Source organism: Aquarana catesbeiana, linkage group LG11, assembly GCF_042186555.1.
Source record: "Aquarana catesbeiana isolate 2022-GZ linkage group LG11, ASM4218655v1, whole genome shotgun sequence".
Taxonomy (NCBI): domain Eukaryota; kingdom Metazoa; phylum Chordata; class Amphibia; order Anura; family Ranidae; genus Aquarana; species Aquarana catesbeiana.
In genome coordinates this window covers 12,472,764-12,493,097 of record NC_133334.1, presented here as the reverse complement: position 1 = coordinate 12,493,097, position 20,334 = coordinate 12,472,764, and the positions used below count along the sequence as shown (strand labels likewise).

Genomic DNA, 20,334 nt, shown 5'->3' with positions numbered 1-20,334 from the left:
CTTCCGCAGCAACCCAATTCTTCCAGAGAGATGCACTTTATTGACTTCCAACACAGAACAAAGTCCAAAGTCCACAGATGACAAAAAATCCGACAGAGTAGATATAATTCAGAGACCCATGTTCCTAGGTCTGTGTGTTCATACACAGACAAGCCTAACTAAAACTATAGACTGAATGCCGTGTTATATTCACTAGACACTGAATGGCTGAGCAATTTGATTGGCCTTTTCAATTTAGGACTTTGATTAGCTTCATTCTTTCAGACAGACAACAACCCCCAGCCGTGAACAGCTGTAGTCATAAACCACCCCAATTTGCACTCCCGCATATCAACATCAACAAGTCCCCTTAGATATGTGTAATTAGATTAGATTAACAGATACCACCTGAACACCCTTTTGAGCCCTTGGAATATCTACATTCCTAATCTGTATTCTTGCATATTAATATCAACAAGTCCCCTTAGATATGTGTAATTAGATTAACAGATACCACCTGAACACCCTTTGAAATGTTCAAATAGACTTGCATAAGATTAACACATCAAAGGGTCTTCAGCTGTCCCCTTGCTAAGTTAAAATTCAGTTGACTTGGACAAATCAACCATTGTCAATTGAATTCTGGCCTGGTCAATATTGACTGTATGTGTACATACATATAATAATGTCCCACATAAATCGGTGAACATATTACAACATATACAACAGGACCTAGACGCCGAACCAGGCTGGGAGGAGGGAGCCGATAATAGATTTTGGTAGAATTCAGAGAACATTTTGAGTACCTCTGAGGGGTGGGAAACAATATTGCCCCTATCATTCTTGAGTTTATAGGAGTGTGGAGGTTAAATGGCAGAATTAAGTTTCCTGGCGAACATTGATGAAGCTGAATTGCTGTGTAATAAAAACAGGGCCTGTGACCATCTTAGAGATTTCTTTGTTTGCTCAGAGAGGATTGTGTCTAGTTTTATTCTCTTAAAGAGCAAGTAAACGCTGATGGGTTTTACTTCCTCTTTATTTCCCTAAAAAGGTAAAGCATAATGGGCTACTATGCATCCGTGCCTTTTCTAAAGTGTGCATCCGCCAAAGACATCGGCGCAAGGGTACTTTGTAAATATCTCCTAAACCATGCAGGTTTATAGGCTTAACTGTAGGTGAAAATGGTTGTACAGAGTTTACAACCACTTTAATGTTAATCTCTCTGAGAGTGTCCGGGGAATGGGACTGTTTATGGATATGGAATAGTCTAGTCAGCTCACCTGAGAGCTTAGTAATGTCTGCAAGCTTTCGCTTTTTCTTTGCTGTTGCTAGCTCTATCAGATGTCCTTAAATTACTGCCTTATGGGCAGCCCACAGAATAGTGGGGGGGAGTATGTGTTGTGTTATTGATACTAAAATATTCATCTAAGCGGTCTGAGACCTTAGTAACTAATTCGGGATTGAGAGGAGTGATTTATGAAGGTGTTGGTGAGATGCCTATATATGAAATGGATAATGGAGTACCATGTTATGATCAGACCACGTGCAGGAATGTATGTTTGCTGAATTTGAGTTTGCTAACAAGACAGGAGTAGTGTAAATATAGTCCAGCCTGGAGTAGCTATCGTGGGGGTGTGAGTAGAAAGTATAATCCCGAGCTCCTACATTATGAGTCTAGAAGTTGGTGGGAACTGAGCAAGCAGGTGACGGTTTTAGGGAAGGCATTTGCGTTACTTACTACTCGGCTTCTGTCCAACCCAGAATGTGCCACCAGATTAAAGTCTCCTCGGGGCCATTGCTTGCTAGACAGAAAGAAAAATGCAATAGCTGGTGTAGGCTTCCCCTATCAGTTATAGGATGAGCAAATTTAATAAAAATGGTGTGGGCTCCACAGCACCTGATTGTTTTCATAATTCACCGATATGGATATCAAAAAAGTGGTTCAAGCGAGTTGATACACTAATGGGGGAACTGATATGGAAAAAAAAGGCACCTAGGATTAGTTTAGAAACATTGCAATATGAAAAAGACAGAGGAGGGCTGGCAATACCCCATTCGAAACTGTATTTTTTGGCATCACAGCTACAACAAATGGCAGGGTGGGGTCGGAAGGGAAATGAGGACCCTACAAAAATAAATTGTAAATTGGTGACCATATCGGAACCCACGTTAGAGGCGGCTTCCCATTTGGAAATGGATTTACCAAGTATGAAGGGCCTAGAACCCATAAATATTCTTTTTAAAAGGGTATGGGGAGAGATCCGGAAAGCGCTAAAAATAACGGGCGTGCTCCCATTTACACCGATATGGCATAATAGAAGATACCCTGAGATCCAGGAATTACAAGGGTTTACACACTGGAAAGAAAAGGGGATTTGGTTTTTCTCCCAATTATATGAGGGGGGGTGCTAAAGACATATGAACAACTATGCAGGGAATTTCACCTGAACCCGAGGGGTTTTTATCAATACCTCCAACTTCGCCATGCGTTACAGGCACAACAAATAACACATTCTCTGACAGTATCAACAGTACCACTCTTGAGTGAGGTTTTAATAGCAGATACAAGGAAAGGGTTAATATCAAAAATATATAGGGAGTTACTGATGTTGGTTCGGGATCATACCTTGTTAAAGTGCCAAAATAAATGGGCAGAAGATATAGGGGAGATAGACGATAAACAGTGGGAAATGGCGCTTGAGGCTATTCCGGTGGTGTCGCTATCCGCATCCCAAAGGCTGTCACAATTATTTATTTTGCACAGGGCCTATAGAACACCAGTACATCTTTATAAGTGGGGGGGAGGAGACTCCCCGTTGTGCCCTAAGTGTAGGGTGCATAGGGGGGTCTTCATCCACCTAATTTGGAGGTGCCAAAAGCTGCATAGGTACTGGGATGAGGTCTCTCAGTGCATCTCGAGGCTAGCACAGGTCCCCATCCCTCTAAACTGTATACTTACTTGGAGCCATACATGCAAAAATGTTCCCGGGAGGAAAGTATTTTATGTTAACTAGACTGATGTACTTGGCCAGAAAACTCATTGCAAAGTACTGGTTGGCCCCAACGGTACCCACAGGGAAGCAATGGATTGCGTATGTCAATTTGTTGCTTCCTAGAGAGTGACTGGCCTATAGCCGCAGAAGTGACAGGGGTAAATTCGATAAGATATGGCAATCATGGCTGGGGGATGTGGACTTAGCCCCGCACCAATTGATAGTGGAGAGGCTTCAGATGTAGAAACAGGGGGGGAAGACTAGAGAGGAAAGGGTAGATAGGAACAGCCGAGGGAAAGGAAGAAGAGAAAGGAGGGAGAATGGAAGGGGATAAGAGAGAAAAAGATAAAAAGAAGGCCTGCAGAAGTAATGATAATATAACTAGACAATTAAGAACATTGGATATGGGGGAAGTCAGTGGTAAATGAGAGTGTGGTGAATAAAATACTATAGTTCATAGGAGATGTTCGTTGTGGTGGAGGGGGGGGGAGGAGAAGGAAAAGGGAAGATAAAAAAAATGGAGATATGAATTAGTAGTAGACATATAACACCGTAATGAAAGAGGGTAGGAATAAAAGAATGGGCTTGTATAATTTAGATGTTTTGTATTATTAAATAATATGTACGAAAAAAAAAAGTCTCCTCCAATTAATATGTGGGGGGGAAGGATATCGGTCTAGAACCAAAAAGAATGAGGTAAAAAAAAGAGGTTTTAGAGTCATTAGGTGCGTAGACGTTCGCTATCGTAATTGCTTTGAATAAGATTGAGCCCTGGATTATCATAAATCTACTTGCGGGGTCTTTGTAAACGTGCTGCACATCTAATAAAACCACATTTTTGACAAATATTGCCACCCCCCAAGACCTAGACTCATATGTAGTAAAAAAAAAATTGTTTATAGAGGCGGTCAAAGTAACTAGGGTGGTTGGAATCTGTGAAATGGGTCTCCTGAAGGAGAAAAATGTCTGCTCCCAAGTGTCTATAAGATCTAAGGGCTTTTCTTCTCTTGTGCAGAGAATTAAAGCTCTTAACTTTATGCAATATTATAATAATTCCCATTAGTAGAAAATGAGGTTTGTTTGACAACTTTCATGAATCCATGCTGTCTGTTACTTAAAATATTTTTTTCCAGCTAGAATTCATCTATGTGGTCTTTTATTAAACTCTCCAGTATCTTCCCAACAGGTTTATAGTTACTTGGTAAAGACTTTGATCCCTTTTTAAATATGGGCACCACATTGGCCCTACGCCAATCCAGTGGTACCATTCCCGTCATTAACGAGCCCCTAAAAATTAGAAACAATGGCCTTGAAATGACAGAGTTCAATTCTTTTAGGATCCGCGGGTGGATGCCATCTGGTCCAAGTGCTTTATCCACCTTTATTCTGTCTAAATATTTGACCTTTTTACTATTAATATATTTGAAGAATTTTTGGGGGTTTGTCCTACTATCTCTTGCAATCTGTCGTTCGTTTTGCATTTTTGTGTCCTTGACTTCCTTTTTACATATTCTGTTATATTCTTTGTAACATTTAACAGCTTCCCGACCGGCGCATGCCAATGTACATCGGCAGAATGGCACGGCTGGCAAATTGACGTACCTGTACGTCCCTTTGAATTTGTTGCCGTGTCAACGCATGTGTTGCGCTGGCGGCGGGCGCCAGCCGGGAGCTCAGTGTGTCGGGTCGCGGGTCCTGCAGACTCGATGTCTGCGGGGATACCTGCGATCATCTCACGGAGAGGAAGAATGGGGAGATGCTAATGTAAAAAAACATCTCCCCGTTCTGCCTAGTGACAGTGTCACTGATCGCTGTATAAATGTGGTCCCAAAATTGCGCAAAAAAATTGTCCGATGTGTCCGCCATAATGTTGCAGTCACAATAAAAATCGCTGATCGTCGCCATTACTAGTAAAAAAAAAAAATATTAATAATAATGCCATAAAAATATCCCCTATTTTGTAGACGCTATAACTTTTGCACAAACCAATCCATAAACACTTATTGTGAATTTTTTTACCAAAAATATGTAGAAGAATATGTATCGGCCTAAACTGAGGGAAAAAAAAATTTTGTTAGATATATTTTTGGTGGATATTTATTATAGCAAAAAATAATGCGTTTTTTTTTCAAAATTGTAGCTATTTTTTTGTTTATAGTGCAAAAAATAAAAACGGCAGAGGTGATCAAATACCCCCAAAAGAAAGCTCTATTTGTGGGAAAAAAAGACGTCAATTTTGTTTGGAAGCCACGTCGCACGACCGCGCAATTGTCTTTTCTTAGGCACCAGGACTACAGGCGAGGCCCAAGGGCTGTCAGAGGGCTCAATGACTCCTTTGGGCAAGATATATTGATGACGTCCTCCTCCTATGGGATGGCAGTGAGGCCACTCTCCAGGATTTTATGTCGTTTCTGAATGACAACAATAGAGGGATCAGATTGAATTTTGAGGCCAGTCGTGAGGAAATAAACTTTTTGGATTTGAAAATCACGGTCAAAGGTGATAAATTTATAACATCTACCTACTTTAAGCCGACTGACAAGAACTCCTACATCTCCCTTGACAGTTGTCACTATGAGCCTTGGCTAAGGGCAGTTCCTCATGGTCAGTATGCATGTCTAAGACGTAATTGCACTGAGGTTGACACTTTTAACAGCCAGGCAGCTGTCCTTACCCAAAGGTTCTTGGATAAAGGGTATGATAGTGAGGTTCTATAAAGAACGCTTCAATCTATACGAGATAAAGAAAGATCGTCACTGTTGATAGACAAACAACCAGATGGGGATAATGCCCGATTTTCGTTGTCCTTTATCACGACTTTTTCAATGCAACACAAAGCTATTAAAGACTTGATTAGGAAACACTGGCATATCCTGACCAGTGATCAGGTTCTTGGAACCATATTGCCAAATATTCCCCAAGTTGTGTTTAAAGGAGTGTCTTAGCTTGGTAATAGGATTGCCCCCTCGGTTCAGGATCCACCAAGTCAGGATAGGAATTTTTTCCACAACCTTACTGGCTATCATAGATGTAAGAAATGCCAGGTTTGCACGGTCAATAGATGCAGGGATAGAAAAATCGGTCACTTTACTTCTACCAGTACCTTACGTACATATGAGGTGGAACTGTTCATAACCTGTTCATCTGAAGGTGTGGTCTACCTTATACAGTGCCCTTGCAGTTTGCAATACGTGGGGAGGACCAAAAGGGCACTGAAGGTTAGGCTTACTGAGCATATAAATAATATTAGAAGGGGTTTTGACAAACACCCAGTGTCAAGACACTACGATCAGGCACATGGTAGAAACCCCTCTAATACACTTTATATGGGCATTGATAAATACAGACCCCACTGGAGGGGTGGGTCTTTTTTTTAGGGAGATTTCAAAGTGTGAAATGTCCTGGATCCATAGACTCAAATCCTATGTCCCTTTTGGGCTCAATGTTGATATTGACGTGAATGTGTTTATCAACAATTCCTGAGCAAAAATCGGATATATGATTTTTGTGTTACTGGGCAGTTGGTGTTTCATTTTTGAGTTTACACCAACTGGATCCTCTGAGTCCCCTTTGTTACTAATATTGGGACCCCTGGGGCTGTTTTTGGGTTATCACCTTTGAGATCTAGTTTACATCTCACCCACTTGTGATTTTTTTTTCTTCCCTTCTTTTTTTATTTCTGGCCTCTATGTAAGAGCAGGAAGTGTTTTTTATTCAATTTTAATAATTGAAATAATGATTTTAATAATTCTTTTTTAATTTGCTGGGTTTTATCCCATGCACAGTGTGAGTTTCACTGTGCATTCTCTGATTGAACGAGTAGATGGCAGTGATTCTCGTTGTGTGTGTGGCCCCACTAGTTTAAATTTTTTGACTTCCAGTTTATTTTTTCAGGATCCAAGCGGTTGGTATATATTTCATATTTTTTATTTTATCAGATCATACATAGCCACTGGCTCTACACATTAGATGTGGGTCAGCTACTGTGGAGATGAATGATGCACAGTATGTGGTTTTTCACCGCCTTTAAGTTTATGACACCCCGTTTAGGGTTGTGATTGACAATGATATGCATCTTCTAATATCCTCTGATTGACATCTTCGTTATGTTTTTTGCTATATAGACCAGGGCCTCTGTAAACACCAAATATTTTATATATACAATTTAAAGGCTGCGCTGATAGTGCAAATACATGATCATATTAACTGAAAATACCATAATTATGAATGAACACAAGTGAATTGTTTCATAACAAAAAATAATCACATAAATCGCATGCAAAAAAAATCGCATGCAAAAAAAATGAGTGGAACATTCAGTAAACAAAAACGATTAAATTGAGTCCATTTAGTCATAGATTGAAATGAACTGTAGGTCTTGTGGGTGTAGAAAATGGTTGGACAGAGGGAGAAAGACACCCTTCCTTCAAGTGATATAAAGATTATCTCCGTAGGGAGCGTGATGTTAAAATGTTATCCAACCATTTTCTACACCCACAAGACCTACAGTTCATTTCAATCTATGACTAAATGGACTCAATTTAATCGTTTTTGTTTACTGAATGTTCCACTCATTTTTTTTGCATGCAATTTTTTTTGCATGCGATTTATGTGATTATTTTTTGTTATGAAACAATTCACTTGTGTTCATTCATAATTATGGTATTTTCAGTTAATATGATCATGTATTTGCACTAGCAGCGCAGCCTTTAAATTGTATAGCTAGTAAGGTGGAAGTTGTTTCACATCTAAGGTTGCAGCAGCATTTTACATTTCAATTTTTGGTTTGAGATATTTGTCTTTTCATCACACACATGTGGGGATCATTTCCACTTATAGGATAGCGCAGTACTTTTTACGATATTACCAAATATTTTATGTTTAGTTTTAATAAGTTTTATAAGTTCAGAGCGAGGCTTGGTGCAAGGTTCCTGTATTTAGGGAGGTGACGCAGCTCGCTGCCCGTGCCCCTGGATGACGTGACCTATTACGAAACGCGTACAGCGGAGCAGGACGACGCGCTGCCGTCACCTCAAGTCTGTGTGTTTTCTCCAGAGAGACGGGTCTGTCCGTATGTGTTCGGCCGACACAACGGACTTCAGGCTTGATTATCGATTCCTTATGTAAGTGTGTTTTTGACAATTTTTAAATTAAAGTTAAAAGGTTTTTACACGATCGGAGTTCTCTATCTTTATTACATGCTATTATACTTCTGGCACCGATCTAACCCCTATGATGGTCTGAGGCACAGCCGGAGCCCAGCAGCCCAGCACGGGATTCCTACTTACCAACACAGTTGATATGCTTTCTTTGATCCTCTGTAATGGGGGATCAAATACGTCTGGTAAGAAGTAACCCCTTCCATACTGGTGGTGGATCACAATTTGTTTTGCTATCCAACAACTGAAGAATCTCTTTTTGTGTGGATTTCCATACTGTTCTTTTTGCACGGGTGGACTTTTTCATACATTCACTGAGAGACTTTTTGTATTATATTTGACTTTGAATATTGACCATTTAGATCTTTATTTACAATTTTATACTCACTTGTATAGAATTTTCACATTATCAGTGTTCTTGTTGAACTGTATTTTCATCACTTTGTGCATTGATGGTTTTTTATGTACCCCATTAATTTGAGGTGGCTTCATTAGTTATTTATTTTTAGCGCAATTCAGTTTTTTCTAATTTTTTGGTGTATGTGTGTCATATATTTTGAATTGCTGCTTCCATAGTCTTAGTCCACGTTTTAAGTTTACTATTTATTTCTTAGCGCGGTTTTATTTTCTTTTTTCTTGGGTGAAACAAACTCATACAATCCTCTGCCACAGGATGTAGTAGTTTTCGATAAACAGCAAACACAGTACCAGAACCTTTAAGCCAACCCGGCAGTACTTGTGCGGTGGTGTAGTTTAGGATATGTTCTCCAATCGGGTCACCATGCCCTTCTTAAGACCAGCCTTGCATGATCTCTTCCAAGATGGGTCCTCCCCTGGATCTTCCCGATTGTCCGGCTTCTTCCTGCAGGACAGACAGCACAGAACCATCCCAGCCATAGCAGGCCCCAGACAGGCTTCTGGGTCTACCCGCACTGCTGCAGCAATGCAACCCTCTAGGCCGGAGGGCTACCAGGTAGAACTCACTGACACATACCTCTAGGCCAGGAGGGCCACGAGGCAAAAAGACTCAGGCCAGGAGGGCCACGAGGCGAAAAGACTCCTGGGAACATGGCATCTGTCCCATAAATACCCTCTCCCAGAATGCAACTCCGCGGAGTTATCTCCGGAACAGAAGAGCACTCATACACTTCAACTTGCTGCTTTCCAACACTGACCCACGATGACAACGACACAGGCACAATGTGGAACTGCACACAACACAACCAAGCTGGAACAGAGGCTAAACTAACATTAGATTGAATCTGAACGATATACAGAACAGATGACATACTAAATTTACCTATAAGTGGTAGATTGAAAAAATCTACCAGTGCTACATACTCCCCCCAGTACAATAGACGTTGTCCTCAACGTCTGCCAAAATATAACTCTGAAGCCTGAGAATAGGTATTTGAACTTAGAACTTGGATGAAAAAGAAGAAAAGACAGTATAGAAATGGTACAGTTTCAACATTTATACAATAACATATTCACATAAGACATGTCACAAAACCCCACTATCTACCTAGCTGAAAAGCCTAACAGCTTGATAGGAGATCTGATTGTTCCTGAAAGAAACAAAGTTAGACACACACAAAAATATACAGTATCATCAATAAAAAACTTAGGCGCAAAGCCTCATTCCAGCAGAAGAATGACACTCTCTTCCCACATATTTTCCTTATAATGGAAATAAACTAAAATAACTTGAAAACTCCATCCCTATCTCTGGGCAAATTATATCTTTTCGATACAGAAAATCCAGTTAGCAAAAATCTTTGGATTTGAAAGCGCCTAGATGAATATAATCTCTTGACCACGGAGATCTCTAAACACTGACACTATCTAACTATATACCCCAAAGTTCTTTTGCATAATCACCAATTAAACCGGGGATCTGGTAATGTCAGTTTCCTTCCTAGTTTATCCACGGTAGTGATAAAGTACACAATGTCATCTTTTCCAGGTCTGCAAATGACCACCTTGTCAGCATAGATGTGCCGACCATAGTTCCAATGCAGCAAACATCCATTGAAACGTTCATCCATTGCAACAGAACACCCAGCTTTCCGGAAAGGTTTTGGCACCGACAAATAGTCCCAAACAGCTTCACAGTACCATTGTTCCCGGTTGGTCTCAATTTCCTGCATAATTTCCTGAGTAACGTAGGGAAATTCCAGACCGTATTCTGTGGCAACTCGTTTGGTGAGCACTCTCTGTAAACGGGCAAGTCTAGGCAAAGTTCTATTTTTCCCCAAACCAGGTGGCACACAAGAATTTAGTGATTTACGCACCATAGATCTGATGGGTGCCGGCTCAAACTCAAGCAAACTAGCAACTTTAGACAATGTCTCTTTGGTAGTGCTGTGCGGCTCCACACAAGGTGATGTCTTCCCAGAATCCAGAGCTGTCTATTCTGAGAAAGTTAAGGCAGAAGCAACGTCTTCACCCTGGGCCCACAATAGTTCCTGTGACATTGTCTTAAACAAATTATCATCACCGGAGAGATCTGACATAGAATCTATCTCCGAGTCTCTCAACTCCTCTGCAGGCAAATATTTACAAAGAGTCCCAGATATGTTCCCCTTTGATCTCTCACCCATTCCTGACGTGGACTTCTCCGGATCCATATATTTCTCCGGCTCCGGTTCGTGTTGTCTCTGTGGTAGGCTTCGACCACAGCCGTGGGAAGCCTTCACATATCCCACCTTCCTTTGGACAGGTGCAACGGGGATAGGTGTGGTAGAAGTAGAAATAAGAGTGATGTCCGCTGATGAAGCGGTAATAGCGACATCTCCCTCTGAAACACTCTCGGTAGCAGACAAAGTCACGGCCTCTTGCTCTCCAGCAGCAATGGCAGCGGTTTCCACTGTGGCAATACCTGTAGCCCAATCCACACGATAAGCATGGGGCGATGTTGTAGGTTGCTCCACTGTGAACAAATGTTCTCCGTACTGCAAACATCGGACAAATGGAAGCAGATGTATGGCCAGTCCTTTACACTTTTGGCAAAGCATGCCCAGCCCTTCAATATCTCCAACTGTGTATAGTACGAACCGCCCCTGCGGCTTCAAACGAATGACCCCATAGTTGACGGTACCAATGGGAAAGAAGACATGGCTGCACTCTGATCCTCTCTACACGATCACAAGGCTTCTCTTATCCTTTGGCGCCAAACACATATATCTGCGTCCCACGCAGAAACAAGTAGGTGTGGCTCTTCCCACTTGTTCCTCTGATCACGTAGCTCCCGGGCTTTTACTCTCACCCGCAGCCTACGCATTCAGAAATAAAGTCCTGCAATTTAACCCCTTCTTTTCCTGGAAAAAGTGACAAAGTCCAGAAACCTCTTCTAATATTGACTCTCGGTGAAAATACTTCTCAGAGCTGCTTAGGGTAACGGAAAACAATCCCGGACGACGCCCCCACATGTAGCACTAACTCACGGTGGAGCTGCTGATTTAAAGCGGGCTGTTACTGTCACCTTGCTACCTGTAATTTCACCAATACCGGGTCTAGGGGTCCCCGTTGAGCTTACTATAAGACAATGTAGGCACCAGTCACTTAAGTACTTTTCCAATGCTTTAATGGGAGATAACTGGAAGAAGTAGCAGGAAAGAGGTAGAAGGAGAGTTGCAGGGATGTTCAAATACCTTTTCTTGGCGTAGCGTCAAGGAATTTAAATCTTTAGGATGGATGTATCCTCAGCTTAGGATTAAATCTTTGCCCGCCCGGATAGGTTTCTCTCACTAGCCTAGCAGCATGAACAAAAAGTCTCTGCCACAGACTTAGGTGAAACAAACTCATACGATCCTCTGCCACAGGATGTAGTAGTTTTCGATGAACAGCAAACACAGTACCAGAACCTTTAAGCCGAACCGTACTTGTGCGGTGGTGTAGTTTAGGATATGTCCTCCAATCAAGTCGCCAGACCCTTCTTAAGACCAGCCTTGCATGATCTCTTCCAAGATGGGTCCTCCCCTGGATCTTTCCTGATTGTCCGGCTTCTTCCCAGAGGACAGACAGCACAGGACCATCCCAGCCATAGCAGGCCCCAGACAGGCTTCTGGGTCTACCCACACGGCTGCAGCAATGAAACCGTCCAGGCCGGAGGGCTACGAGGTAGAACTCACTGACACATACCTCTAGGCCAGGAGGGCCACGAGGCAAAAAGACTCAGGCCAGGAGGGCCACGAGGTGAAAAGACTCCTGGGAACATGGCGTCTGCCCATAAATACCCTCTCCCAGAATGCAACTCGGAGGACCACCTCCGCCGAGTTATCTCCAGACAGAAGAGCACTCATACACTTCAGCTTGTTGCTTTCCAACACTGACCCACGATGACAGCGACACCCACAGGCACAATGTGGAACTGCACGCAACACAGTCAAGCTGGAACAGAGGCTAAACTAACATTAGATTGAATCGGAACGATATACAGAACAGATGACCCACTAAATTTACCTATATGCGGTAGATTGAAAAATCTACCAGCGCTACATAATTTTGCTCAGTGTATAAACATCAAGACTGTTCACCCCTCAATTTCAGAACGGAATAATAATACTGTAAAGTCTGGGGTCCGCAATCCATAATGTGACCTGCAATTCATGAGTCCCACCCCAGGGCTTACTACTGGAAATCCTGTCCGCAAAAGGAGAAAACATGCTCAATATCTGTGCAACTGTGCAGAAATATCCACCATACATGCTTACAGGGAGAATAGAAATTGAAGAATCATGCCCCACCTGTACTAGAATAGATGTTTCAATGAGCAAATCCTTATATAGGGTACAATCAGTACAGTCCTTTGACAGGTGGTTCAGGCATGTCTCCCCTAATTATAAACAGTACTTATAGCACAGAATAATGCACCTTCAAAGCAGTAAATACATTCCAGCTACAGCTCAAACATATAGAGTATTGCAGTGAAAGTGGTCACAAGTCCATGGATTCATATTATTTCCCACATTCATAATAAGACCTTGTACTTAAAGTGGTTGTAAACGGAGGAGAATCCACAGAAATATGAACAAAGCATATCCCACTATGATGTGTACTTGTCTCTATGCAGAGCACCAGGTGTCATTCCTGTCTTCTGCCTCATTTCTCTGTTATCTGCATGGGAAACTTCTGACAAGTGCCCTCCCCCTCCTAAACCATACCAGGCCACATGCCCTCAACATTACTGTCCGCATTGGGAACCAGAGCTGTCTGTTGGGGGGTGCCTAGCGATGCTAATCAAAGGGCCAGGATCACCCACCGTCAGTAGTGACCCCGCCCCTTTGTTTATTTAAGACTGTACATGTCAGACTCCGGGAGGCACGTGATGGGTGACACAATTATTTTTTCTTGGATAAGCGGCGTTCATGGTGATTGACGCTGGATTTACGTTGGGGGACATTGTTTTTGTTTTTTAAAAAAGGACTTGCCAAAAACTGTCTCTTTGTTCTTATTTATGTGTTTAAAGCGGAGTTCCACCCAAATTTTGAACAAGATCTGTATGTATTCTCTTCCTTGCCTAGATGCTGACATGCCGTTTAAAAAAATTTAAATCGCCGTAATTACCTTTTATTTTGCTATTCTTCTTTGCACTTCCTGGTTCTCCTCCCGTGGGAGTAGGCGTGTTTCTAGCCTCTCCCAGACTCCTTGGAGCTAGTCTCAGGCTTCCCAGGATGCCACTGAGCATGTGCGGGAACGAGCGGTGAATGCTGGGAGCACAGCATTCACCACATCCAGGAAATAAATGCTTGTGGGCTTCAAATGCCCACAATGAAGATGGAAACTGCCTGCAGTGAATAATATAAGTTATTCTTTCCGACGAAATCTGAGACAGGCGGACATATTACACACAATATGTGAGTATGTAATGCTGAGAAGAAAAGTTTGTGAATGAACTAAAAAAAAAAAAAAAAACGATAGATAGGTGGACCCCTGCTTTAAGTTTTTTTTGGTGAATGAGTAGGAGTACAATGCCCCTACTCATTCACATGGGGGGGCAGGATCTGGTGGTCCCCTGCAACCACCACCCAGGGTTGTGGGGAAGAGGCCCTTGTCCCCATCAAAATGAGGACAAGGTGCTTTGGGGGGGAGAGCCTCCCTGCCCCACAGCACCCCCCATGTTGAGGGCATGTGGCCTGGTAATGGTTCAAGGGGGGCTGCTTGAGGGCCTGGTATGGATTGGGGGGACTCCCACACCATTTTTTCAAACATGTTGGCATGGCGTTTCCCTTTAAATCCATACTAGACCCCCCCAAAAAAGAAGAAAGATTGTTCCACACCTGGATTCAATAAAAATTTCTGTTGTATTCAGGAATTTCAGATACATCTGAATTTCTGAATAATGAAAATTTAATCCGAATTTCAATTTGGAACAAAATGAACTGCATGGGCCGCACATGTCTAGTTCACAGAGCACTCACCTCTTTCTGTTAACTTGCTATGCAGTGGACACACAAGGGCAAAACATTTAAAGTGGTTGTAAAGGCTCAATGTTTTTTACCTTCATACATTCTATGCATGAAGGTAAAAAACCTTCTGTGTGCAGCTCCCCCCTCAGCCCCCCTAATACTTACCTGAGCCCCAACTTGATCCAGCAATGTGCACGAGAGCCGCGGCTTTCCCGGGTCTCTGTCTCCTCCGTGGCTGAGATGGCCAATGGCTCCCGCTACTGTTAATCACAGCCAATGAGCCAATGAGGAGAGAGTGGAGGCTGGGGTAAGCCATGCTCCATGTATGAATGGCACAGGGCAGCAGCTTGGGAGCAAGCCTGCTCAGGGGCCCTAATAGTAAACTGCTTGCTGTGTGGCACTCAGCAGGAGCAAATGACCCGGAAAGCTGACTTGGGACCCAAGAAGAGAAGGATCAGGGCTGCTAGGTTCAAAACCACCACCTTTAATATCACTTTACCAGTCTCCCAAGTCAGTAAAGCCACCTTCCCCAGATGTAACAGTCTATTTAGCAAGGTGTTACTCACTCAGTATGTTCTTCCTCACAAACAAAGGAGATCCTCTATAGGCCCAGGGGCCCATTCAATCCTAGCCACAAACCGTTCCTAATTGTCCTCTATCATCACTGTGGCACTTCAGCCCTACAGAGAGCACTATGTCAAAGCTCCAGCACTACATCCTTACTGATCAGGGATGACCTGCTCTCTTACCCCATGCACTGGGACCCACCTACAGCTGGCCATTACATTGCTACAGAAAGGGCAACAATTAAGGGGCATTAACACCTGCCAACATGTCACCCCCTACAACCAACCCCTTATTTTTCTTTCCTGTGTTGTCTTTATGGTTGACTGCTTTAATGTATTTAGTACAATAAAAAGTACAGAATCTTTCCCTGTTTATTTTTTAGGTCCTGTGCCCCCCCCCCCCCCACTTCCCCCTCTCTCATACTGGTCACTGATAGAAAGAAAACAGCTATTATCAGATCCTCACTTCTTTCAACCTGGGCAGTTATAAAAAAAAAAAGTTTGGAGGTGAGTGTTGAATGTAAATTAAGCAAAACCTGTGGTCTGGTAATCAGTCTGAATCTTCAATTTAAGGTGTCATCTCTCATCTCTTACAGGCCTATAGGATAGCATAGATGACCACCGTTGGAAGCGGGAAACCACCAGGTCACAGGCTGGCCAGAAGAAAAAAACAGGACCCCCAATAAAGAGGAGGAGAAAGCTCACAGCTCTTCAGGACTAAGTACCCCTTGTTGGACAAGAATCACTACCTTCTTCTGGGCTTGGTAAGTGGGCTGGGAAAGGTGCCACCATCTGGTGTTTACTCACATGTATGCCTGATGCTATCGGCGTAGATGCGGGTGTCAGCAGAGATCTCGGCTCTGAGTGTTCCTCCTCCATCATCGCACATGGTGGAGCTGTGGGAATCTTGGAAATGACCGGGTCTGCTCCAGAGCTAAATTGTGGCCATAGATCCCGTCTGACCGATCCCCCTGACATGAACAGCTTCCCAGGGGCTTCCCCTAGCTAGGGCAGAGCTGGGTGGTCAGCTGGCAGGTTGCAGTTTGCTAAACGGAGTGGTGCGGAGCTCCTGGCTGACTCGGCCATCTTGGAGACTTCCGCGCATGCACCTATATGTAGATATCTTATCATTACTACCCAGTTAGAAAGTTTTTAGTCAGAAAGAATTGAATTGCATGGAGAAAAAATGAAGACATCCTGTGGTTAGAACACTTACTAATTGGTTACAGGCCTTTTCAATTTATGCAAGTGTGCATAAGTAAAAAAAGGCCTGACCTTTCCTCAGGTCTTTTTCAGCATGCGGACAATGTCCATGAGGCTTACAGGCACTTTGGTTCCTTGGTTTGGTTCAAATATGGTGAATCTTACAGACAGAAACTGGCAGTCTACTGGAGCACTTAATGGAAATCTAAGAATATTGGCATTTGGCTAAATCTTCTAACTCTCCAGTGACAACATGTTTAGAAGCCCACAGTCATGGCTGCTTCAGTTTTGCCTTTTAATAAAGGAATCTGTTATTCCCTAAATTGATATCACTGTTGATTTTCTCAAACTTACAAATTTAGACATGAATGTACATACTGTGGTGGCTTACATCTTGCTGTGCATTGCTATCAGCAGTTTAATCCACAGGTCCCTGTGTCTGAGAAGGAGCTTTTTTAAAAAAACATGGACACCAGTAAGATTATTAAAAATGCTTCCATGGCTAAACCGCTTCCCAGACAAACAGATTAAGCACATGCTCATTGTAGTGTAGCGAGGTCCCAGGCCTCCTTTAGTCTAATGAGAACCTCCAGAGCCAGAGACAGCTGACATCCTTCTATATACAGTGGATTGCAAGGCATAGCGGGTGTAATGCATGTTAGATTCATGGGCGCCAGACACTTCTTAAATGCAAATAGATTTATTTTCTCTTGAACAGAACTGTGGGAGAGAGGGTTTAAGGCCAGGACACCTTTAGGTAGTTGCAAGGTTAATAGGCAGACTCTGAGACTTCTACAGGTAGACAGGAATGGAATCCAGCAAGACACCACATCTGCATGTGTAGGAGCGCTGTTTCCTATGGAAACAGTCTTAGAACAGTTCCTAACACAAGTGGTAATAAAATCCTTTACTTTCTAAATAATCACTTTTTGTGGACTCTCAGCCCACTGAGCTCCCAGTCTCTCTCACTAGACTTGCTGATTCACTGCCACTAAATCCTATGAGCTCTTCCAATCTTCTTACTTTAGTATCTTCCTGAAGTGTCAACCCTGCTTCCATGCTGGGTCCCTGGCTTGGCACTCCAGATACTCTTCAAGCGTCACCCCGCTGGTCTGCTCAGTCCCTGGCTTGATACACAATAATGCTCTGCAAGCTTCACCTCCACTGGCTGGGTCCCTGGCTTGGCACCTGCTGAAGTTTCTAGATTCTTCACTGTCCCCGGTTGGTGAGAATACTGCTCCGGTACTTGCTTCAGCTACTCACTGTGGTCCCTGGTAATAAGGTGGTTGGTCCCTTAGTGGCGACAGCTTCCCCTCTACCTCTGATCACGACAGGTTCTCTGGCCGGCAGAACGTCACTTCTGGTTGGACTGCAAGCCGCAATCCCAACCCTAAGCTGCTCTCTTGTTTCTGGATAGGCCCTCAGACAGCCTAGAAACCAGATATGCCTGGGATAGGCCCAAACTCTGGTATAGCAGCCCGGGCAGCACAACACATGTCCACCCAGACAGCCGTCCAGGTGGCACAGAACCCTGATCACCTGACTCCTCCCAAATATATAGGTTCTCCCAGCAGGCCAAGGGATTCAAGAAAACCCCTGCCCATTGGCTGAGACACCCCATATACTCCTAATCTGTCCTTGCTTTGCCCTTGTCTTATCTAATGTCACCAGATACCCAGCCATCTAGTGTCAGAAGAGAGAAGTGCAGCAATTCCAGACTTAGGCTGGGTTCACACTGGTCCGACAAACGCTCCGACATTGGGAGCTCATGTCGCATGACGTGTGAAATTTAATGTTTCCCTATGGGAGCCGTCCTAACTGGTCCGACACAAGTCGTTCCGACTTTAGAAATGCTCCCTGTACTACTTTGGTCAGACTTTGATCCTACTTCAGCCTATTGACTATCATTGAAGTCGGATCAAAGTCGGATCGCCGGCTTGCATGATCCGACTTCGGCACGCGACTTGTGCTCAAATGATCTTGAGGGGGAACTCCACGCCAAATTTTAAATAAAAAACCGGCATGGGTTCCCCCTCCAAGAGCATACCAGGCCCTTGGGTCTGGTATGGACCTTGAGGGGAACCCCCTACGCCGAAAAAAACGGCCAGGGTTGTCGGGAAGAGACCCTTGTCCTCATCAACATGGGGACAAGGTGCTTTGGGGTGGGGGGGCCGCAGCGCGCCCCCCTCCCCCAAGGCAACAACCCCCCCATGTTGAGGGCATGCAGCCTGGTACGGTTCAGGAGGGGGGGGGCGCTCGCTCGTCCCCACCCCCATTCCTGTCCGGCCGGGCTGCGTGCTCGGATAAGGGTCTGGTATGGATTGGGGGGGACCCCCCACGCCGTTTTTTCGGCGTAGGGGGTTCCCCTCAAGGTCCATACCAGACCCAAGGGCCTGGTATGCTCTTGGAGGGGGAACCCATGCCGGATTTTTACTTAAGATTTGGCGCGGAGTTCCCCCTAAAGATTCATACCAAACACAGTGCCGGGCATTGGCGGGGATCCAAGTCGGATCCCCGTTCATTGAAAGTCGGACACATGCCGGCTTCATGTCGCAGGGCAAAGTCGGATCCAAAGTAGGACGGCTGTCGTGTCGCACCAGTGTGAACCCAGCCTTAGGGTGAAACCAATTAATCCCTAGCAATGAGCCAAGGTAATTACACCTGGCAGGTAAATTTAGGAGCAACCCTGCCTAAACATCAGAGTGCTAGATCAGGTTTCTATATAGGTTTTTACCTGCCTCGTTATTTGGGTCTGGGTTGTTTCTGGATGGACAATTTGAAGACTGTGACTGCTTTAACAAACTTTGTTTTCTGTACACTGAGCAAGGAAATTGGGGAAGGGAGGAGACCCTTTTCTCCACCCCTCTTTCAGTAACTTCCACCTTTCACCGCTAGAACTAGTGCATAAAAATACAATTCTAATAAATATAAGACTATTTACCCCCTCTCATTCTCAAAGCCTATAATAAGGCTTACCTGTGGGTACTGTAAATATCACCTAAACTTGCACTGTTTGGGAGATATTCACTACATACGCTTTTGCCGACGTCATCGGTGCACTGAAGAAACTATCCGCTAGGATAGTTAGGAACTATCCGCTAGGGATCACTCTTTCGCACGTTCGCTGAATATCGAACATTATGGGGCATTCGCGGGCAATTCGAGCGCCCGTGGAATGCCCCATAATGCACTGCGAGATCGCAGTGCATTGATGTCCGATGATTGGCCAAAGCATGCAATCAGGCCCCACACTATGTAAGGCTGCTTAAAGAGCGGCCATATATAGTGTAATGAATGAGAGAAGCAAAATGAAATTTTGAAAGGAAAAAATTTAATTTAAGACTGCTCACAGCTGTAATGTATTGTCGGACCTCGGCAATATAGATAAAATTCATTGAAAAAAACAGCATGGGTCCCCCCCAGTCCATAACAGGCCCTTCAGATCTGGTATGGAGTTTAAGGGGAACCCCACACCAATTTTTTTTCAAAAAAAGGTGTAAAATCCATACCAGGCACTTCAGGTCTGGTATGGATCTTAAGGGAAACTCCACGCCAAAATGTAAAAAAAATGAACTGTACCAGGCCACATGCCCTCAATATGGGGAGGGTGCTTTGGGGTCCCCCCCAAAGCACCTTGTCACCATGTTGATGGGGACAAGGGTCTTATCCCCACAATACTTGCCAGTGGTTGTGGGGGTCTGTGAGCGGGGGGATTATCAAAATCTGATAGCCCCCTTTAACAAGGGGGCCCTCCAGATCCTGCCCCCCTATGTAAATGGATATTGGGTACATTGTACACCTACTCTTTCACCCGAAAAAGTAAAAATGACAGGAGACAGATTTTGACAATCCCCCTATAAAAAAAGTGTCCCGTGATGTCCATCCATCTTTAATCACAGCGCCGATGGTTCAGAGAAAAAAAACAGAAAAACTCTGCCTCCATGGGAGGCGTCCCGCCGGCTGCAGCTTTTTCATGATGACAGCTGTTATATCGTAAACGGCGGGGCCACCCGGTGATGTAAAC

General features: G+C 43.9%; 1 protein-coding gene across 1 annotated transcript in view; it reads left to right on the top strand.

Moving 5' to 3' along the window:
- Positions 1 to 20,334, top strand: part of LOC141111840 (interferon-induced very large GTPase 1-like) — a 263,662-nt gene that overhangs the window by 231,640 nt on the left and 11,688 nt on the right. Inside the window, exon 2 of the mRNA XM_073603995.1 lies at positions 15,704 to 15,871. The gene's annotated coding sequence lies outside the window, so the exon portion shown is untranslated. The remainder of the gene's footprint in view (positions 1 to 15,703; positions 15,872 to 20,334) is intronic.